Source organism: Gossypium arboreum, chromosome 8 (genome assembly GCF_025698485.1).
Source record: "Gossypium arboreum isolate Shixiya-1 chromosome 8, ASM2569848v2, whole genome shotgun sequence".
Taxonomy (NCBI): Eukaryota; Viridiplantae; Streptophyta; class Magnoliopsida; order Malvales; family Malvaceae; genus Gossypium; species Gossypium arboreum.
Genome location: NC_069077.1, coordinates 63,968,922 through 63,987,729, shown reverse-complemented (window position 1 = coordinate 63,987,729; position 18,808 = coordinate 63,968,922). Strand labels below are relative to the sequence as shown.

The 18,808-nt window shown below is 35.0% G+C and overlaps 1 non-coding gene across 1 annotated transcript; it reads left to right on the top strand.

Moving 5' to 3' along the window:
* Window positions 1-1,878: 1,878 nt before the first annotated feature.
* On the top strand, window positions 1,879-1,985 carry LOC128279602 (small nucleolar RNA R71). The gene has a single exon (XR_008269803.1). It is a non-coding gene; the product is annotated as a small nucleolar RNA R71 (small nucleolar RNA).
* Window positions 1,986-18,808: the final 16,823 nt, after the last annotated feature.

The window sequence follows — 18,808 nt, the reverse complement described above, 5'->3', positions numbered from 1 at the left end:
TAGTTTTATTAGAAACAAACAGAATAGTCATTGAAAATCTGTACAGGGAGATATCTGATTCGTAATACACAGAGGTCAGAGTAGTCGAACCCTAAAACAGGGGAGACTTTAACTAATAAACTGTACTAATTGGCTCGAAAGAAAATTCTAGAAAAAATTAGTAAATAGATATATGAGTCTAGTTTTAGGGAAAATTTACAGAATTGGATTTCTAGTTTCGTAACTCGAGATATGAATTTTTAAACAACTATGACGCAGATTGTTAGCTTGACTAAAAATTTTAAAAATAAATTGTTTGAGCTGTTTAAGTAATGAATTAAGTCTGTTAACACCTCGTGTTCGACTCCGGCGACGGTCTCGGGTACGGGGCATTACATAGTTCCTCGATTTGTAGCCTTCGTTCTTCATAGATAGATCCTTTGTTGTTGTTTGAACATGGCTCGTGTAGGTTCTTCAAACTTATTTCCTGCAAAGTAGGTTGCACCACATGGTCAGTTTTAGTAGAATGATTTATACAACCACCTTCAATTTTCGATGTGTTACTCGAATTACGAGCTTGAAGGGTGATTGTTTCTTCTCCCACATGAAGTGTGAGTTCACCTGTGCCAAGATCAATTATTGTTCTAGCAGTTGCTAAAAAGGGCCTCCCTAAAATTAAAGGAACATTACTATCCTCTTCTATGTCTAGAAAAACGAAATCAACTGGGAATATAAATTTGTCAATTTTAACAAGTACATCTTCAATAATCCCCTTAGGAAATCTGATTGTTTTATCGGCTAATTGAATACTCATCCTAGTTTGTTTGGGTTTCCCAAGACCTAGTTGTTTAAACATTTTGTAAGGCATGACATTGATACTAGCCCCTAAATCAGCCAAGGCATTATTATGTCTAGGCTACCAATTAAATAGGGAATCGTAAAACTCCCTGGATCTTTATACTTGTTGGCCAGCTTATTCTGTAGTATGGCTGAGCAAACTGCATTTAGTTCCACATGCGACACCTTATCCAACTTCTGCTTATTTTTTAAAAGCTCCTTTAAGAATTTGACTACGTTTGGCATCTGCGAAAGAGGTTCAATAAACGGTAAGTTAATATGTAACTTCTTTAATAATTTAAGGAATTTACTGAATTGTTCTTCTGTGCAGTCTTTCCTTGTCTCGTTTGGGTATGGCACATGAGGTTTGTACTCTTTACTTATCGGTTTCTGGTCATTGTGGTCCACCTCACCCTTACCTTTACTTACTATAGTTTCTTGCCTCTGTTCTGGTTTAGGTGCAACTAACCCTTCCTCATTTTGAATGGTAATTGCATTGATTTGCGCCCTTGGATTAGATTCAATGTTACTCGGCAGGCTACCTTGTGGTCATTCAGATATCAATTTAGCGAGCTGACCTATATGAGCTTCGAGCCCTTGGCCTCCCCATGAGAAATTTGGGTGGTTCCTCCAACCTGCATTTGTAAACTATAAGGATTCTTTTTAGATCGAGGATTATTACCGATGTAATTTAACTGCTTGTTCTCCATGTTGTGGCCATAGGGTAGGTAATCTGGATTGCTCAATCCACCTCCACTTGCTTCAAACTGCATTATTGGGTGAACCTGTGAAGAACTAAGAAAATTGTCAATTTTCTTATTCAAGAGTTCTACCTGATTAGAGAGCATCGTGACCGAATCGACGTTATAAACGTTGGCTACTTTTTTTGGCTTTGTCCTCATGATTTGCCACTGATAATTATTCTGTGACATCTCTTCTATAAATTCATAAGCATGTTCAGGTGTCTTATTATTGATAGTTCCGCCAGCGGCTGCGTCGATCATCTGTCGAGTCGAAGGATTCAGGCCATTATGAAATGTTTGAACCTGTAGCCAGATTGGTAACGCATGGTGAGGGCATCTTCTCAAAAGGTTCTTGTATCTCTTCCATGCATCGTAGAGTGTTTCTAAATCCATCTGCAGAAAAGAAGAGATATCATTACGTAATTTGGCTATTTTAGCCGACGGAAAATATTTTAGTACAAACTTTTTGGTCATTTGTTCCCAAGTAGTGATTGACCCTCATGGTAATGAGTTCAACCATTGTTTAGTCTTATTCCTCAACAAAAAGGGAAACAATTGAAGGCGAATGGCGTCATCAGAAATGCCATTGATTTTAAAAGTGTCGCAAAATTCTATGAAATTTTCCACGTTAGCGTGGGATCCTCGTCGTGCAAACTATCAAACTGAACAAACTATTGGATCATTTGAATGGTGTTAGGTTTTAGGTCAAAATTATTAGCAGCAACAACAGGCCTAACTATGCTCGATTCAGTTCCTCTTAAAGAAGGTTTAACATAATCATACATAGTATGCAGAGTAGGATTCTGATTAGCAGCAATCACAGGAGGTAGTGGATTTTCTTGGTTGTCAGCCATCTCCTCGGTTGTGGTTGAAATATCGTCCTCTTGCTCTTCCTCTGTGTATCTTAAGCTTCGTCTTATTTCTCTTTGGTTTCTACAAATTATGCGATCGATCTCACTATCAAACTGCAATGGTCTTGATGGGTTTCTTTTAGTCATACACTATAAAAACCTGCCAGGGATAAAGAAAAGAAAAATTAGAAAAGAAAATAAAAATTTAAATTACAAATAAAGTAGAATGGCTAAAGTAATAAAAATTGAGTGTTCCTAATATCCTAGTTCCCCGAAAACGGTGCCAAAAATTTGGTACGTGATATTCGCGACAGGTTTTAAAAATTTATAACTAAGCATTCTTGAAACTAACTATTATCATGATGAAGGCAAGTGTACCTATCGAACAGTAGTATAGCTTTAGCAAGACCAAATTGTCGAACCCAAAGGAACCAATAGTACTAGTAATTACCTTCTTTTTATTATCTAGCCTAAAAATTAAGGGATTTGGTTATCTAAACTAACTAAACTAAGAGTGCACAGAGAGAAATTGGGGAAAAGCTTTTGGGAAAATTCGATTGATTAAGACAATACCCAAGGAAAAATCCACCTAGACTTCACTTATTATTTGACTCTGAATCTGACGATTTATTCATTTGACTTGATCTGTAGAAATCCCTAAGTTATATTATTATCTCTCTCGAGACTAATAACGTCTAACCCTAGGTTGATTAATTGAAATCTCTTTCTAATTAACACCTAGTGTTGCGTTAACTCGATCTATGGATCCCCTTATTAGGTTTCACCCTAATCTGGTAAAATCTTATCACCCTATCTCTAGGCGTGCAATCAACTCTGCTTAATTATGACAAATTTACTCTTAGACAGGATCTATTCCTTCTCTGAATAAGAGCATTAACTTGAATCAATATCCTGGAATATTAAAACAAGAATTAAGAACACATAATTAAGAACAAGTCAAATATTTATCATACAATTCAGATAATAACAACAAGATCCATCTTAGGTTTCATTCCTCTTAGGTATTTAGGGGGTTTATCTCATAATTATAGAAGAAAACATCTCATAAGAATAATGAATACAAAACATAAAGAAAACCCAAAACCCCTCAGTGGAAATTGAAGGGAGATCTTAAGTCTTAATGATGAATCCAGCTTCTAAAATGGACCAATCGGCTTCCCTTGAGTAATTCCTTGCCTCCTACTCTGCGTCCCCTTCCTAATTTCCTCATTAGGTGTTTAAATAGGCTTTAGAATGCCTAAGAGCCCTTAAAATTGGCCTTTTTCGAATAGGGTTATACTTGGGCTCGGCAAGGACACGCCCGTGTGACACGCCCCTGTGCGATTACTCCAGCCCGTGGTCAAGGCTGTTTAATTGGCACGGGCGTGTAGTCTGCCCGTGTAAGTCGTGCTTCAATCCTACCAAAGGGACACGGCTATGGGACACGCCCGTGTGAGGAAGCCCAGGCCTTGTTAATTTCCCATGTGGGTCCATTTTCTCTGTTTTCGGCCTATTTCTCGCTCTTTTTACTCTCCTATGCTCACCTAAGTATAAAACATGAAATTAAAGAATTAGGAGTGTCAAATTCACCAAATATAAGGAGAAACCATCCATAAATGTGCTAAGCATGGGATAAAAACATGTATAACTTACGGTTTATCATTAAGCTTGGTAAGATATTCATTGCAATTTAAGGCATCGACAATCACTTATCCTCTTTTACCTTGTGAGCACTTAGCATTCTGTTGAATTTTCATGTTAGGGATCCTAGTTTATCATTATCATATTTTGTCTTGTTGTTTTCAAGTTATTGCTTTGACAACTACTCTCACAATTTATCTCATTTCCATCCATTTATTGTATTGACATTGAAAAACAAAAGACAACCATCCTCGTGGCATCTATATCCAACAGACTCATATTTGTCTACTATACTTGCATCGACAGTGTACACTTGCACATTATTGCTACAACATTAAATAACCGATCAAGTTTTGGCTCCGTTGCTGTGGATGGCTGTAACATCCCTAACCTGTATCAATTGTCGGACTAGGGTTAAGAGGCATTATTGGACATATCAAAACATTTCACATACATTCTACAATGATTATAGTATCATAGTCACACATCATTACAGAGTCCCTTATATAGGTCAACGAGACCTTATACATGCATTAGAAAAGGGTCGGGACTAAACCAGGCACATACAAAATTTTTCAAAACTTAAACATTTTTCAAAGTTGTAAAGGTCACATGGCCATGTGAGCAGGCCGTGTGCCTCACACGGCATTAGACACGCCTGTGTGTCTAGGACGTGGCAAAACGGGGCATACATATTGACTTGTCCACATAGCCACAAGACACACCCGTGTGCCAGACCGTGTGAAAATTAAAGAGGTTACTAACATGGGTTACACGGCCAACCACACGCCCATGTGCTAGCCCGTATGCCACACATGACCGATAGACACGCCAGTGTGTCTAGGCCATGTCAAAACTGTAGGGTATACTGACTTTAAATCCTAGGGTACCGCAAGGGACACACGGCCATGTAACATAACTGTGTGTCGCAGTCAGCTAAGACACACACTCGTGTCTCTGCCTGTGACGACAAAAGTAGGCTACTTGCAAAGCCAATTTGCCACCCATTTTGGGCCATCCCTACAAGCATCAAAACCAAAAAAATTTATACCAAATTTTCAACCAATTCACAACCAAAACATACACCATTCATGACATATCATTATCAACAAATTTCATACTTGTAATACATACCAAATCATGCCAAATCCTAAGCCAAAAATCATACCAAAATATATGATTCATAATCTCAATCTACTTCACTCATTCTCATGTCAAAATATTACCAATTCCAAAATATGCACATACCACAACTTACCAAAATTGACCATTTCATTTGGTCATTTAAGAGTGCATCAAAACATACCATTTTTTAACACAAAACATATACTAAAATTTATTCATAATCTCATCCATACCCAAGCCATATCACATGGCTAGACATACACATTACAAAACATAATCAAATACTTCTAGCTTATACATGCCATACTTCAATATTCACATTTTCAAAAGGTACCAAAATAGAGTTTGATATTGTGGTGATGATCCTCGACGGTCCCCGAGCTTCCTGTAGCTTCGATATCTATAAATTAATTGAAAACACATACAAAGTAAGCTTTCAAAAGCTTAGTAAGCCATATACAAATATATTTAACACATAACATCAATCTAGATCAATTCATTCATATAACTCAAGACAAAATACATTCACATAGCCATATGTCTCTTATCTTTCATATGATCATGATTCACATATATATATCATATCTCATTCTTATAGCAACTCATACTTATATCATATGTTCACAAAAGTACATGTACTTACCTTTTATTTTCAAACATGGTATACAATTCAAACGTACCTGAATCGAATACACATTCACATATTCATCCATTTTCTTAGAATGGCTGTTGAACCGTTCGAAATCAGTAAGGATACTCAGATAGCTCAGAAACCTCATACAATGCCAACGTCCAAAACGTGGTCTTACATGTAATCAAATATCGATTCCACTGTCCCAGACAAGGTCTTACATGAAATCAAATACGATGCTGATGTCCCAACATGGTCTTACACGAAATCATAAGTCAATGCCAATGTCCCAGACGTGGTCTTACATGAAATCACATATCAGATCTTATGTCATGACATATGTATCCTAACTATTCCTATGGTTTGTACGCGGCTTTCCAGATGTCAAAACACTGTTGATGCTTTCACAATTCCACATATTCATCTTCCAAAGTCATTCATTACCTTTCAATAGCATACAATCATAACTAAATGGATTCAAACACATTTGTTTGTATATTGACTTATCTCGTACGGAATCGAATGAATGGAATCGACTATTCGACGACTTTCGACTTTCCTCGATCTAATTTCGTTTTCTTTGGTTCTTGATCTATATAAATTCAAATTTGACTTATTCAATCTGACATTCATTCAAATCAATACGTAAACACACATTTAGGGCATTTTACAAATTAGCCCTCACATTTTCACATTTTAACACTTTAGTCCTTAATTCAAAAAATCACAAAATACACAAAATTTCTTTTTTCACATACTTGGCTGAATATTCATAGTGTTCATATAAGCCCACATATTTCATTTATTTCAAATTTTAGCCCCTCAATTTCTCATTTTCACAATTTAGCCCAAATTACTCAAATTCATCAAAAATTCTAAGACAAAACATGTTAACCTAACATCAAGCTTCCATATACAATCATCAAACTTCATAAAAATCATAGTTTCATTAATGGTATATCTTAAAATCATAATCAATTTCAGAAATTGAGGCATGGGCTTAGTAAAACACAAAGCAACAATTACAAAAACGTAGAAATTATTAAAAACGGATCAAAAACTATACCTTAATTACCAATATCAATAGCCGAACCCTAGCTTAAGTTTTCTTTCTTTTATTCTTTTTGATTTTCGGCAATATGAACACTAATGGCTTAATTTTCATGCTTTTGTTTTACTTTAATTAATAATTATTAACTAAATACCAATTTTACCCTTAATGAAAACATTATCAAAACATTAACATTAGGCCATTTATGTCCATTAACATTTTCAATGGGTTAATAATAACATAAGAACCTTTGCTTTAGAAACCCATGGCAAGTAGACACTTTCACAATATGGAAAGCCACTTTTACATATTACGCAATTAGGTCCTTTTATCAAATTAAGCACACAAACAATCAAATTTTCATATGGAATTTTCACACATACTAATTCACATATAATAAGCACGAAAAATAATATTAAAATATTTTTTTGATTCAGATCTGTGGTCCCGAAACCACTATTCCAACTAGGGTCTAAATCGGGCTGTTACAGCTCTCCCCCTTAGGGATTTTCGTCGTCGAAAATCTTATTATCGATCAAATTCAGATATTGCTGTCTCATAGCATCTTCGGGGCTCCCATGTAGCCTCTTCAACACTGTGTCGATGCCACATCAATTTAACTAACAGGATTTTCCTATTTTGCAATTCTTTAACCTCCCGTGCTAAGATACGGTTCGGTTTTTCTTCATATGTCATATCAAACTGAATTTCTATCTCAAACGAAGAAATCACATGCGAGGGATCAGTTCTGTATCTTCAAATCATTGATACGTGAAACAAATTACAAATCTTTTCTAACTCAGGTGGCAACAACAATCTCTATGCAACTGGCCCGATATGTTCGATAATCTCATACGACCCGATGAACCTCGGACTCAATTTGCTTTTTCTGCCAAATCAGATACTTTCTTCCAAGAAGACACTTTCAAAAATACTTTATCATCGATCTCGAATTCAATGTCTTTTCTTTTCAAATCTACGTACGATTTCTATTAATCGGATGCCACTTTCAAGCTTTCACGAATCACTTTTACCTTCTGTTCTGTTTCTTTTATCAAATTGACCCCGTGAATCTTATTATCACTGAGTTTAGTGCAATACAAAGGCTTACTGCATTTACGACCATATTAGGCTTTGTACGGTGCCATTTTAATGCTCGATTGAAAACTATTATTATAAGCAAATTCAATCAATGGAAAATATTGTTCCCATGTACCTTCAAACTCAAGAATGCAACATCTCAACATATCCTCAAGAATTTGAATAATTTTTTTGGATTGGCCATCCATCTGCGGGTGAAAAGTAGTACTGAAGTGCAATTTCGTACCTAAAGCCTCTTGTAATTTCTTCCAAAACTTCAAAGTAAATCTCGGATCTCTATCTGACACAATAGACAATGGCACCCCGTGCAATTTCACAATATTGGATATATATAACTCAGCTAACTTATCAAGCGAGTAATTGGATCGTACTAGAATAGAATGAGTAGATTTCATCAATCTGTTAACCACAACCCAAATCACATCTTTCTTTCTTAAAGATAAATGCAAACTCAAAACAAAATCTATCGTCACTCTATCCCACTTCCATTCGGGAATCATAATCGATTGTAACAAACTAGATGGCACTTGATGTTCAGCTTTAACTTGCTAAAAAATCAAACATTTCGAAACAAAATCAAAGATATCTTTTTTCATTCTAGGCCACCAGTAATGCTGTTTCAAATCATTATACACTTTTGTACTACTTGGATGTAAAGATAACCGACTACAATGTGCTTCATTCAAAATCATCTGAATTAACTCTAAATTTCTCGAAACACAAATTCAGCCTTTGAATCTCAAACAATCACCAGTATCAATTTTAAATTCTGAATCAGAATTCATTTCACACTGAGCTCGTTTCGCTATTATCTCATTATCAACTTTCTAAGTATCAATAATCTATTGTAAAAACAATAGTCTCACTTTTAATTCGGCTAAAACTGAACCATCATCAGACAGAACCAAATGAGTATTCATCGCACACAATGCAAATAACAATTTTTGACTAAAAGCATCAGCAACAACATTGGCATTTCCCGGATGATAGTCAATAATAAGCTCTTAGTCTTTCAGTAACTCTAACCATCTTCTCTGTCACAGATTCAAATCTTTGTGAGTCATCATATATTTAAAGCTTTTATTATCAGAATATACTTGACATTTCTCACCAAACAGATAATGTCGCCAGATTATCAAAGTGAATACAATAACTGCTAATTCAAGATCGTGTGTCGCATAGTTCTTTTCATGCTGCTTTAACTGTCTTGAAGCATAGGCTATGACTTTGCCTTCCTGCATCAAAACGCATCCCAGACCGTTCAATGAAGCATCACTGTAGATCACAAATTCTTTACCCAATTCTGGTTGTACTAACACCGGAGCTTTAGTCAATAGGGCTTTCAACTGATCAAAGCTTTTCTGACATTTATCAGACCATTCAAATTCACATCTCTCTGAAGTAGTTTCTTCAACGGAGTTGCAATCATAGAAAAAGCCTTTTACAGATCTTTGGTAATAATCAGCAAGTCCCAAAAAACTGCTGTAATAGTCCAGTTTAGACCCTAGTCAGAATAGTGGTTTTGGGACAACATATCCGAGTCAAAAAAATAGTTAAATATTATTTTTCATGCTTATGATGTGTGAATTAGTATGTGTGAAAGTTTCGTATGAAAATTTAATTGTTTGTGTGCTTAATTTAATAAAAGGACCTAATCGCGTAAAATGTAAAAGTTGCTTGCTATATGTTAAAAGTGTCATTTTGATTTGGCTTATAAATTTTGAGGTCCTTATGTGGTTATTTGACCATTAGATGTTTGAATAGACATTAATAACCATCCATTAGGTGATTTTATAATGGTTATTAAAAGGGTAAAATAGTAAATAGTTTACTAAATGAATTAAAATAAAACAAAAGCATGACAATATGGCCATTTTGTGTTCATAATCAACCAAAAATCATAGTAAAAGAAAAGAAAAAGAGAGTTAGGGTTTTGGCACACACAAGGCTTAATTCAAGGTTTTTTTTTATTTATTTTCAATAATTTATATGTTTTTGTGATCATTGCTTTGTGTTTTACTAGGCCCATGCCTCAATTTTTCATTTTTATGATGAAATTGAAATGTTCCATGGATAAATTCATGAGTTTTATGTTGTTATATAATGAAATATGAAAGTTTGATGTGGGGTTTATATGTGTTGTCTTTGGATTTTTGATGATTTTGAGTAAAATGGGCTAAATTGTGAAATCTATAAATTGAAGGACTAAAATGTGAAATAAATGAAATGTGTGGACTTGTATGAGAGCTATGAAAATTCGGCTAAGCTTGTGTACAAGCAAACTTTTTGTATTTTGTGATTTTGTGAATTAGGGACTAAAGTGTCGAAATGTGAAAATGTAAGGGGTAGTTTACAATATGCCTTAATTGTGTGTATATGGATTGGTTGAATGATTTATGAATAAAAGGGTTAATTTTGCATACATATAGCTCACGAAAAGAGGAATTTAGATTTAGACCGAGGGAAGTCGAAGGTTATTGAATAAACAATCCGAGTCAACAACTTCAAGTACAAGGTAAGTTCGTACGTAAAACATGATGTTATAAGTATGTTTTGGTGCTTTGCTTATTCATAGAATGTATATACATTTAGTTTGGATGAATAAGATGATAAATCAATGGTATTTGGCACTAAGTGTGTGATTTAAACCAGCTTCAGCTATATGAGGCACTAAGTGTATGATACTGAGATAGCTTCGGTTAATTGAGAAAGCACTAAGTGTGCGGAATTATTATAGCTTCGGTTAATCTTTAAAGCACTATGTGTGCAGATGTTTAAAGCATTGGTAATATTCGAAAAGTCTTAAAAAATCTAAACAAGAGGTAAGTTTACTACCTATGTGGTAGATGGTATTATCCATATAAAGTTTCTTGAATTGGTGTAAATATATGGATGATGTTGGCATGAAATTGATAGATTAGTAGAGAATTTATAAGTAGTTATGTGTTGTTGTTTCATATTTTATAAGTTGTTGTTCATTTTGGTACGAACTTACTAAGCTTTTGAAAGCTTACTTTGTGTGTGTGTTTGCATTGTTTTAGATATCGAAGCTACTATGAGTTCAGGGATCATCAAGGATTATCACCACACTATCGAACCTCATTTTGGTACTTTGAAAATGTATATATTAAAGTATAGCATGTATAGGCTAGAAGTGTTTAGATTTTGTTTTGTGATTGTATATATTTAGCCATGTGATATGGATTAGTATGGATGTGATTATGATATGGTTTTGGTATATGAATTATGAGGCAATATGATATATTTAGTGTGTTTGTGTATGAATATAAGAAATGGTAAGATATGTAAGCTTTTGGCATGTGTTAGCTATGGTAATTGATAAGGTTTGGTCATGAAGTTGAAACTTATGTTTAGTATGATTTTATTTTAGATTTGTTACGATTTGGTTGATGTATTGAGATGGAAATTTGGTTGGCAATGATATGTCATGAATGGCTTATGTTTTGCTTGTGAGTTGGTCATAAATTGTTGTGCAAATATGCTTGGTTTGGTGCTTGTAGGTCTGACCCAATTGGGATGGCAAGCTGGCTATTCAAATGGCCTATTTTTGTCCACACAGGCGGGGACACAAGCGTGTGTGACACACAGCTTTGTTGCACGGTTGTGTGTCCCTTGGGGTACCTTACAATTGTAAGTCAGGCTCGAGCACGGCCAAGGCATACGGGCGTGTCTTGTGTTCGTGTGAGCAAGTCAGTATGTATGCCCTATTTTGTCATGGCCTAAACACACGGGCGTGTCTAATGTCATGTAAGGCACACAAACTGTTCACACGGGCGTGTGACCAGCACTGGTTTGAAAAATGTTTAAATTTTGGAGAAATTTTGTATGTGTTCAGTTTAGTCCCGACCCCTTTTTAATACAATTTTAAGGTCTCGATGGCCTATATAAGGGACTCTATACTGATGATTGATCTGTAATGCTTCGATGCTTATTTAATGAATGTTAATGTTTCAATTTTCTCTGCTAATGCCTTCAACCCTAGTTCGGCAACGGGTACGGGTTAGGGGTGTTACATTTTATTACTATCAAAGCTATGGTTTAGTCGATTCTAGGTTGCCATAGTGTATGTGAGTCTAGCTATACATGTCATATTTTTGAACTGCGATAGTGTGATGAATCCTGACATTGAAATGTGCTTTTATATAGCAAATGGATCCCAAAAGAGTCGTAGCGGATGATGTTGAAAGCAATGTGCCTACTCTTGTGCAAGGGACGATGCCATCTAATTCTTAACCGGCTACGAGTAGTCATGATGGTGAGGCTAGAAAAGCCTTCTATCAAATGATGAATGATTGGTTCACCCAATAAATTAAAACCAATTCGGCTGTACAACAACCTCCACCATTGGTTAATTCTTCTCAAACTATTGTTACGCCACCAGTGAATCCGGTTCAGTTAAGTAGACCACTATTCGATAAGATTAGAAAATATAGGACTGAAGTGTTTCGAGCTATAACAAGCGATGATGCTCAAAAAGCCGAGTTTTGGCTAGAGAACACAATAAAAGTGTTTGACGAATTATCATTAAATCCTGAAGAATACATAAAATATGTTGTTTTCCTTCTGAGAGATACGGTGTATCATTGGTGGAAGACTTTGACATCTGTGGTTCCGAGTGAACGGGTTACTTGGGATTTCTTTCAAGCTGCATTCCGGAAGAAATATATCAGTCAGAGATTCATTGATCAGAAACGTAAAGGGTTTCATGAATTTAAAAAAGGACATATGTCTATCACAGAATACGAATGGGAATTCCTAAGATTAAGTTAGTATGCTCTTGAATGTGTATCTACGGAAGCAATAATGTGCAAAAGATTCGTGGATGGCTTAAACGAAGATATTCGTCTGTTAGTCAGAATTCTGGAAATCAAAGAATTTGTTATGTTGGTTGAACGAGCATGTAAAGATGAAGATCTTGGGAAAGAGAAAAGAAAAGCTGATTTTGAAGCTAAAGAGGTACGAAAAAAATCATCGAGCAAGTCATTTCAGTCTACAACAAAGAAATTCAGAGATGATAATAGCCGTCCAAAGGCTACTGTGGAACATTCGAATAGAGATCGTGCTAGATCGCAATCGAGCTTTAAAGCTCCAGCTACATATGTTGCCAGTGTTAGTAATGCAAAGAAAGAAAAACCTGAATGTGATCAATGTAGAAGCCGACATTTTGGAGAGTGCTGGGGAAGGAGTAATAATTGAGCTTGTTATAGTTGTGGTTCATGAAATCATTTTATAAAAAATTGCCTAGATTTAGCTGAAAAAGATAATGTTTAGAATCCGAGGCAGAGTGGCAACGCTTCTCGTGGTAGATCTCCTAGAAATACAGGAAATATAAGTGGCAGTCAGAGAGGGACAAAAGATACAGTTGTTAGATCAGAGGCTCATGCACCTGCTAGAGCCTATGCTATCTGAGCTCGTGAGGAAGCTTTGTCGCCAGATGTGATTACGGGTACATTTACTCTTTATGATACTTCTGTGATTGCTTTGATAGATCTTGGATCAACATATTCATATATATGCATGAACTTAGTGAATAGCAAGACTTTGCCTATAGAGTCTACTGAATTTGTAATTAGAGTTTCGAACCCCCTAGGCAGATGTGTTTCGGTTGATAAAGTCTACAAGAATTGTTTGTTAATGTTTCGAGACACTTGTTTTCCGGCTAATCTAATGATTTACCTTTTGATAAATTTGATATAATTTTGGGTATGGATTAGTTAACTTTGCATAATGCTGTTGGGAATTGCAAATGAAAAACTATTGATTTAAAATTCAGGAATGATGAAATAGTTAGAATTGAATCTAGTGATTTGAATCGATTGCCTGTTGTAATATCTTCGATGAAAGCTTTGAGTATGGTGAGAAAGGGTTATGAAGCTTATTTTGCATATGTGATTGATTCGAGAATGTCAAAAAAAAAGTTGAATCTGTGCCTGTTGTCTGCGAGTTCCCTAATGTGTTTCCTGAAGAACTTCTGGAATTGGCACTGGTACTAATCTGATTTCGATAGCTCCGTATAGAATGGCTCTGACCGAATTAAAAGAATTAAAATCTCAGTTGCAAGAATTGACACAAAGAGGATTTTCTAGATCGAGTTTCTCACCTTGGGGTGCTCTGGCTCTATTTGTGAAAAAGAAAGATGGTACAATGAGAATGTGTATAGATTATCGTCAGTTGAATAAAGTGACTATCAAGAATAGGTATCCTCTGCCCCGAATTGATGATTTGTTTGATCAGTTGAAAGGAGCTACTATGTTTTTGAAAATAGATTTGAGATAAGGCTATTATCAATTGCGAGTAAAAGACTCAGATGTTTAAAAAACTGCTTTCAAAACAAGGTATGACTATTATGAATTCTTAGTTATGCCTTTTGGATTAACTAATGCACCTGCTATCTTTATGGATTTGATGAATAGAATTTTCAGACCGTATCTAGATCAATTTGTTGTAGTATTCATTTATGACATATTGATTTTTTTACGTGATGAATTCGAACATACCGAGCATCTGAGATTAGTGCTACAGATTCTATGAGATAAACGGTTATATGTGAAGTTTAGTAAATGTGAATTTTGGTTGCGAGAAGTTGGTTTTTTGGGTCATATTGTATCAGCATCTAGTATTTGAGTTGATCCAAGCAAGATTTCGGCTATTCTGGATTGGAAACCTCTGAGGAATGTCTCTGAATTTTGTAGTTTTTTGAGACTCACCGGTTATTATAAAAGGTTCATAAAATACTTTTCTATGATTGTGACTCTGTTGAGAAAGCTGCTTCAAAAAGATGCTAAATTTGAGTGGTCTGAAAAGTGTCAGAACAGCTTCGATCAGTTGAAAACTTTGTTGATTGAAGCTCTGGTATTGATACAACCCAAATCGGGTAAAGAATTTGTGATATATAGTGATGCTTTGTTGATCGGTCTGGGATGTGTTTTAACGCAAGAAGGCAAAGTTATTGCTTATGCATCGAGATAGTTAAAGCCACACGAAAAGAACTATCTGGCACACGATCTTGAGTTAGCCGCGATTGTGTTTGCTCTAAAGATTTGGCGTCACTACTTGTTCGGTGAGAAATGTCATGTATATTCTGATCATAAGAGTTTGAAATATCTAACGACTCAAAAAGATCTGAATATGCGACAAGGAAGATGTTAGAACTGCTAAAAGACTACCAACTTGTGATGGATTATCATTCGGGAAAAGCAAATGTTGTTGCTGATGCCTTGAGTCGAAAGTCATTGTTTGCTTTACGTACGATGAATGCTCATTTGGTTCCATTCGATGATGGTTCAGTTTTAGCTGAATTGAAAGCAAGACCTTTGTTCTTATAGCAGATTATTGAAGCTCAGAAGATTGGTAATGAGATTTTAGCTAAAAGAGCTCAGTGTGATTTAGAGTCTGATTCAGGATTTAGAGTTGATAAAGATGATTGTCTAAGATTCCGAGATTGAATTTGTGTTTCGACAAATTCAGAGTTAATTCAGATGATTTTGAGTGAAGCTCACAATAGTCGGTTATCTATGCATCCGGGTAGTACAAAAATGTATAATGATCTGAAACAGTATTATTGGTGGTTCGGAATGAAAAGAGATATTTCTAACTTTGCTTCAAAATGTTTAATTTGTCAGCAAGTTAAAGCTGAACATCTGGTGTCATCTGGTTTGTTACAACTGATCATGCTTCCGGAGTGGAAATGGGATCGAGTAACAATGGATTTTGTTTTGAGTTTACCCTTGTCTCCGAGAAAGAAAGATGCTATCTAGGTTGTAGTTGATCGATTGATGAAATCAGCCCATTTTATTCCGGTACGATCTGATTACTCACTAGATAAGTTGGCTGAGTTATACATTTCCAATATTGTGAGATTGCATGGTGTGCCATTATCTATTGTATCAGACAGAGACCTGAGATTCACATCACGATTCTAGAAGAAGTTGCAAGACGCTCTGGGTACTAAATTGCATTTCAGTACTACTTTTCACCCGCAAACGGATGGTCAATCCGAGCAGATTATCTAGATACTCGAGGATATGTTGAGATGTTGTATTCTTGAGTTTGAATGTACATGGGAACAGTATTTTCCTTTGATTGAATTTGCTTATAATAATAGTTTTCAGTCGAGTATTAAAATTTCACCGTACGAAGCTTTATATGGTTGCAAATGCTGTACACCTTTGTATTGGATGGAGCTTAGCGAAAATAAGATTCATGGGATTGATTTGATAAAAGAAACTGAACAAAAAGTGAAAGTGATCCGAGATAGACTGAAAACAGCTTCTAATCATCAGAAATCATATGCAGATTTGAAAAGAAAAGACATTGAATTTAAGATCAGCGACAAAGTGTTTTTAAAGGTATCTCTGTGGAAGAAAGTGCTTCGGTTCAGTAGAAAAGGAAAATTTAGTTTGAGGTTCATTGGACCGTATGAGATTACTGAGAGTATTGGATCGGTAGCATATAAATTGTAGTTACCACCAGAGTTAGAAAAGATTCATGATGTGTTTTATGTATCGATGCTTCAACGATACAGATCTGATCCGTCACATGTGATTTCCCCGTCTAAGATCGATATTCAGTCTGATATGACTTACGAAGAAAATTCGATCCGTATCTTAGCTCGTGAGGTTAAAGAACTGTGAAATAAGAAAATTCTGTTAGTCAAAGTGATGTGGCATCGACATGGTATTGAAGAGGCCACGTGGGAGCCTGAAGATACTATGAGACGACAATATTCGAATCTGTTTAAGGGTAAGATTTTCGGGGACGAAAATACCTAAGAGGGGAGAATTGTAATAGTCCTATTTAGACCCTAGTCGGAATATTGGTTTTGGGACCACATATCCGAGTCAGAAAAATAGTTAAATATTATTTTCCGTGCTTATGATGTGTGACTTAGTATGTGTGAAAGTTTCGTATGAAAATTTAATCATTTGTATGCTTAGTTTGATAAAAGGATTTAATCACGTAAAATGTAAAAGTTGCTTACTATATGTTAAAAGTGTCTGTTTGATTTGGCTTATTAATTGTGAGGTCCTTATGTGGTTATTTGACCATTAGAAGTTTGAATAGACATTAATAACCATCCATTAGGTGATTTTATAATGGTTATTAAAAGGGTATATCAGTAAATGGCTTATTAAATGAATTAAAATAAAACAAAGGCATGAAAATATGGTCATTTTGTGTTCATAATCAATCGAAAATCATAGTAAAAGAAAAGAAAAAGAGAGTTAGGGTTTCGACACACACAAGGCTTAATTCAAGGTTCGTCTTTTATTTGTTTTCAATAATTTCTACGTTTTTGTGATTGTTACTTTGTGTTTTACTAAGCCCATGCCTCAATTTCTGATTTTGATGATGAATTTGAAATGTGCCATGGATAAATTCATGAGTTTTCTGTTGTTATATGATGAAATATGAAAGTTTGATGTTGGGTTTATATGTGTTGTCTTTGGATTTTTGATGATTTTGAGTAAAATGGGCTAAATTGTGAATTCTATAAAATGAGGGATTAAAATGTAAAATAAATGAAATGTGTGTACTTGTATGAGAGCTATGAAAATTCAGCTAAGCTTGTGTACAATCGAACTTTGTGTATTTTATGATTTTGTGAAGTAGGGACTAAAGTGTCGAAATGTGACAATGTGAGGGCTAGTTTGCAATACGCCTTAATTGTGTGTATATGGATTGGTTTGAATGATTTAGTAAATAAAAGGGTCAATTTTGAATACATATAGATCAAGAAAAGTGGAATTCTGATTTAGACCTTGGGAAGTCGAAGGTTATTTAGTAAACAATCCGAGTCGACAACTCCGAGTACGAGGTAAGTTCGTACATAAAACATGATGTTATAAGTTTGTTTTGATGCTTTGTTTCTAAATAGATTGTATATACATTTAGTTTGGATGAAGACGATGATAAATCAATGCTATTTAGCACTAAGTGTGGGATTTAAACTAGCTTAGGCTATATGAGGCACTAAGTGTGCGATACCGAGATAGCTTCGGTTAATTGAGAAAGCACTAAGCGTGCGAAATTATTATAGCTTCGGCTAATCTTTAAAGCACTAAGTGTGCAGATGTTTAAAGCATTGGTAATCTTCGAAAAGTCTTAAAATATTCGAACAAGAGTTGAGAATGAAAATGAATGAATACGGGAACGTTCAGGTAAGTTTAATACCTATGTGGTAGATGGTATTATGCATATAAAGTTTATTGAAATGGTATAAATATATGGATGCTGTTGGCATGAAATTGATAGATGAGTAGAGAACTTATAAGTACTTATGTGTTGTTGTTTCATATTTTATATACTATTGTTGATTTTGGTACGAACTTACTAGGCTTTTGAAAGCTTACTTTGTGTGTGTGTTTGCATTGTTTTATAGATATCAAAGCTACTATGAGTTCAGGGATCGTCAAGGATCATCACCACACTATTGAACCTCATTTTGGTACTTTGGAAATGTATATATTAAAATATAGCATGTATAGGCTAGAAGTGTTTAGATTACGTTTTGTTATTTTATATATTTAGCCATGTGATATGGCTTGGTATGGATGTGATTATGATATGGTTTTGGTATATGAATTATTAGGCAATATGATATATTTAGTGTGTTTGTGTATGAATATAAGAAATGGTAAGATATGTAAGCTTTTGGCATGTGTTAGCTATGGTAATTGATTAGGTTTGGTCATGAAGTTGAAACTTATATTTGGTATGATTTTATTTTAGATTTGTTACGATTTGGTTGATGTATTGAGATGGAAATTTGGTTGGCAATGATATGTCATTTATGGCTTATGTTTTGGTTGTGATTTGGTCATAAATC